Below are 6,000 nucleotides of genomic sequence, written 5' to 3' on the forward strand. Positions count from 1 at the left end.
CGTATTCTATGCCTTTCTCCGTTGCAGGATTTCCCCCATCGTCGGAGACCCACGGTTATCACGTGATAAGTGTAGCGTAGCCTAGTGCAATCAACCGTGGGTCTCCGACGATGGATTCCCATTGGTGTATTGAAAATATGTCATTAGATTCTTTTCTGAAGGATGACCAAGATTCGAATGATAAGACAGCAATGATTCGAATCATTATCTAAACCCCCGACTGGTTGTTCCTCTCCCATCGCCTACTTGGAGTATTCATTTCACATGTAATATAAATATCAAGCATCATATCAATATATGTTTATATAGTATACTCAGGTTTGTAATTTTTTGATTGACATTAATCGGACTGGCTGGAAATAAAATCAATTGAAACTTTCATAATCTGTGTAGACCCACGTTCTACGAAGATCCATCCGTAACCGTTCCGTATTATAAGAGTCTTGTCAAATCACCATTAACCTTCAAAAGTATATTGAATTTGATATTTAAATTACATGTTAAAATAAATTCTCCCAAGTGTAAAGGAGAATAGAAGAAACGCATAGATGATAGAGGAGGGGCGACCAGTAGATTCAAAGGGGGCATTCCTTCGTTTAAATAAAGTTTAGGTCATCAAAATTAAACTTACTGGAAAATATGTATTTTTTTTCAAATAGTAAAAGTTCTGATCTTGACATTAAAGTGTACCCTGAACGAAAAATTCTATTTAAATATGTTATTGGTATTGATTAATAAACAAGAATGCAGAAAACCGCATCAAAATCGGCCGACCCATTACCGAGTAATTGCGATTTTTCTCGAAAACACACCTGAAGCCCAAAGCCGAATACCTCGTTTTGGTGACCTCTGACCTGTGACGTCACAGGTTGAACACGATCGGAGCCGCCATATAGGAAATATATAGAAACAAACGTGAACACGTGCCTGCAATTAATGCGAATAAGACAACAAAAATGAAAGTGCTGAATAAACTCTCCGAGTTATATTTGTGAATTAGTTAATAACAAGTGCTACCGAAACCAGGGACATATAATTTTCTTTTTAAACTGGCCATATATAACATGTAGCATCTCACTAATTTTCTCTCATAACGAGCCATATACAACATGTAACATCTCATTAATTTTCTATTATAACGGGCCAAATACAACGTGTATCATCTTATTTATTTTCTATCATAACAGGTCGTATATAACATGTATATTTAAAGGGACATCACGGTAAAAACGTTGTAATTTTCATTGCATGTACGTGTTTTGTTCCTTTCCAGTTATGTTTCTGTGCTGTCCCAATGTTCACAGTCCATCCCTATGTCCAGCTTGACCACTTGATTAAGTTGGGAATCCCCCTCTAAATTTAGCGCGGAAATTATTTTTAAATCATCACGTGACTGTTTTGAAATCGAGGCAACACAAACACACGATAGTTTACAAGGCGATAACGATATTATACAGTGGTTTAAATGTTAAATAACACGTTCTGTATATATTCCGGCACATATATTTATGTGTAAATAAGTGTAAACACCGTACATATAGTATAGTGACAGTAGCGATGTACTGGTACAGACTGTATAAATATTACTGAGTTTATGTAACTATTACCGAGTTTGTGTAAATATTACCGAGATTGTCATGACCTACTATCCAGCAATCAAGCAGAATACGAGCAGCGTCCGTATTACTGCTGTTTTCATGTTTGAACTGTATTGTACTGCGTCACCAGTTTAATTCTAGGATTGTGTTTGACCCATTTTCCAATTATTCTCTTCAAGCTGTTATGGTTTTCAACCGCAGTCGATTCACATTGGAAGCCATTTTTGTTTTCGGGTGTTTTAGTGTGTTGTGCGCATGCGTGTTATCGTATATGTCACAAAATTTGCATATTCAGACTATTGATCAACGAATTGTGATAACCTTTTTATAATTAATAATTGATGTTTTTTATATACATATATCATCAAATTCGAATGGTTATTGTTCATAAGGATATGTTTTTAAAGATATACCCAATAATATGAAAAAATACAAAATACAAATTGGTTTACCGTGATGTCCCTTTAAATAATTTTTATTTTTATTTTAACGGGTCGTTGTAACATGTACAATGTATGACATTTGAATAACGGGCCGTTTATAACGACTTACATCATATAGCCTTTATTATGAGGGCATGACCGGTTTGTTACATACAAATGTACCAGTATTGATTTCGGTTATAATACTTCTAGTAATACAAGTTTAAAATGCAATTCATACAAGATGTGAAATAAATGCTAATCATTTTGATTTTTTTATTAGCCAAAACAGCAATGATACCGTTATTTGTGATTTTGGGGTAATTGTCCGCAATTGATAAAACGTGTCCATGAAAGATCAGTAACTCCCAGACAAGATTCATAGAGTAAATTTTCAACATCATGGGTATAAATATGAATGAGGTAACTTAGGTTAATTATTCTATAGACAAACCTTTGAGATATGAATTTTTTCGTTTGTAAGGAAAACGAAACTCACTGAATTCCAAAAATAATGTGTTTGATTTCAACAACTTGAAAATGTATTCCCTATAGTATAAACGCAATTCTTAATAAAATTCAAGCTCAATTTATGTACAACCTGTAAAAGCATGGCTTCGGAACTTTTTTGAAGTGCACAGAAACCAAACGCGTGAACTCACAAGCAATTATCGGCGTGTGCCGATTAGAACACCAGAACTCACAGACACCTGTGGTGCAGTGACAGGTGTGACGAGCCTGTGGACAGTAATTTCACACCTGGTAATAGTTCAGCGGTATACTAACCCATTCAAACTTGAGTATACATCTTTTAAAAGTCCCTTTTTAAGTGAAGATGTGACTTACGACACGAATGGAAAGCAAAACCACAAGGATCTCGATCACTTCATAATAATGACACAATTAAAAAAATAATAGCAAAAAATACATAAAATTTGAAAAAAAAAATCATACACGAAAATCATTGCGAGTTTATAAGTTTTAGTATTAATTATGATTAGTCACGATGAAATAAATTGTATGTTTTTTATCATTAAACTCAAACTTATATTGTTGGATTCCGACTTCTTGTCCGCAATATTCGCCAAATTCAACAACCTCAAATCTCATGTCCAGATCGTATTTAGACATGTTTGTGCTGCTACTGTTCACACTGTCCTCTAGGCTACTGGCCACCATAACAGTCACTCCGTTCAACCTGTGACGTCATAGACTGAAGAGTTCCAAATCAGCGTGACTGACCGATGCGCTGATTAGCAGTCGACCGACATGTGCAAATCGCGTACTTCGATGTGCGATATCTCGGCACTCAGCCAACCGATTTTGATGCGGTTTGCGACATTCTTCTTTGGTGGTTACAAAGAATAACATATTTGATTATCGTTTTTCGTTCAGGGTACACTTTAATAAGACAGTTTTACTCTCAAGATAAACCAAAGTTCTTCGAGTATTATGTCCTGAAAATTCTTAATTCGACCCGAAGCATCACTAATTACCGCAAAGACATATGGTATTTGCATACGATACGCCTTTTTCCTGTACATTTCGGCGTTAATTTCATTACTTGTAGGTACAAACACTCATATAATCATCGTTCGGATATAAATTTCATCAATAGAAATTGTGCATGTTTCCTATGTCCGAACAAAGGAATGCCCCTTTAATGATTTGAATCGCTGTTGCCCAATTATTCAATTTATATGCTTCTTTATCGTGATACTTCCTGGTTTCATTCTCTGTTTCTTGCCTATTGCACAACGTGATGTATTAACTAGATGGCGTTAATATTTCGGGGAAACGTGTATCCAATGATAACGAAAATATTCAAACAACATTTCAATGCCATATTGAAATGTACCGCTCAAGCTTTAACTTTTTTTCACTGCTTTCTGTTTCGTATTATATACAACGCGATGCAGAACATATAACTGGAAGGCGTTAATAATTAGAGGAAACGTGAATCCAATCATCATTTCCTCGATAATTAAGCAACATTTTAAGACCATATGGTAGATAGCAGCGGTATGGTCATCCGGAACTCCTCGGGTTTTTTCTTCAAAATACATAGCCAACCCGAGGATGATCCGAATGTGGTATGGTATGCTACTGCATTACGGGGTAGTCGATCCTTACCTTCACCTTTACAACAAGCTACCAATGTAAAGATTCTAATAAAATCTTATCATGATCTTCCGAGAAAAGTTCATTCCTCCAAAAATCCAAGCCACAAATAAACAATTTTGAACTATTACCGTTAGGAATTGTTTAAGTGTCTATAATTCAACCCGTTTGTCACAGCTTGGCAGTCACTGGTTTTATTAAAACACATAAAACAACGGAAGCATCAAGCGAGGGAAACACATTAAAGTTATTCCACAAGAAAAAGTAATTTTACGGCATGTAACATAACTTTATTATTAGCATGTGTTAGGAATTAATGAATATGTTCAGACGAAGTTGCACAATAAGAGTATGATATTTTAAGCTTAACCATACTATTTAGCGTTAAAGAGTATAAATAACATATTTCTATGTCTGCATATTTGCCTATGGAGATAGATTTGATGGACAAATTTAAGAGTTTAGTGACCGATGTTAACTATCACTATATGCAATAACTACTTATATGCTCGCACATTATCCTAAAGGAAATTAGATATTTCACTTTAGAGAATTCCAGCTACTTAGCTTCTGACAGAACCAATCTGTTATTATGATGCTGTGCTTATACTTTCACGATAAACACTAGTTATCAATACAATGCTAAATCACTGCATCACATACTCCCTCTCTTATCATAGACTGGATTTCGTACCAGTCAATATATCAAGCCAGTGTGTCTAGCACATCGTCAGCCGATATCTTGGCATTCACATAAAGTAAAGATTCTTTATAATGATTCGGCTCCACATTCCCGCTTATGAAATTCTATAGCATTTAAATTAATGAAGCCTGACATTTTCTTGTGAACATCAAAGAGTGTTGATTCTAGTATTATATTATGTCCGTTAAGATCTAGACCAAATAGATTGTTGTATTGGATATATAGGGCGGCTGGATAGTTAATTAGATTATATAGAACAGGGATACACATTTGCGAAAGTGATGATTAAAACTGATCATAATTAATCCACTTGATTGTGCAATGATATTAGGAGCATGTGGAAAAGTTATTAGGCTAAGCTCATTGTCGGTATACAGTGTGCAGATGGGATCCAGTTACAGACTGACATTTTATATTGCAATGTAGAGGTACTATAAAGCGGCCCGCGCATGCGCAAATAGTCGCCAGATGACCTTGGGTAGCGTGACCAGATATGGCACCGTAGTTTATATGGCACGTCAGTGGCCCTATCGCTAGATAGGAAAGCACACAACTATAATCAAACAGACAATGAGTCAAATGTTAAATTGTTACAGTAAAAATGATTTTCAAACCTTTCAATATCAATATTATTAGTTGAGTGTTCTGTGAAATAAAACACATTTGTATCGCTTAATGTTTTGTCATAACAACTGCGGTTTTCTTCGACTCGCTTATGGATAACGTAGTCTCCCTATAATTAAGCGTTCAGAATGACGATATGTAAGCAGTTGCCGAGCACAACCCGCTCGAAGTCGTGCATTTGGAGATGCCACATCCGCCAAACCGACTAAACATGCATTTAATGGTGACGCCCGAGGGATACATGGTAATACACGGTAATTCGTGTAAATTTAATTTCCTCATTTTAAGTGAAAATCGCGAAAATTTTGACCCGCGAAAATAACCGGCTGTGCGGTATATACGAACATAATTGTTAGATATTGTAACAAACTCTTCCTCATTAATACCAATTATATTATTGTCCTGTCTGTTTTACTTCAGTATTATAACTTTGAATATATGACATATCTTACAACCAGATCATTATGTGTGGCTCGGCACTGATTGTTTTCCTAGGTACCCATGTGATGCTGATATAATTCTGTCCCCAGAA

This window comes from Pecten maximus, chromosome 16 (genome assembly GCF_902652985.1).
Source record: "Pecten maximus chromosome 16, xPecMax1.1, whole genome shotgun sequence".
Classification (NCBI taxonomy): Eukaryota; Metazoa; Mollusca; class Bivalvia; order Pectinida; family Pectinidae; genus Pecten; species Pecten maximus.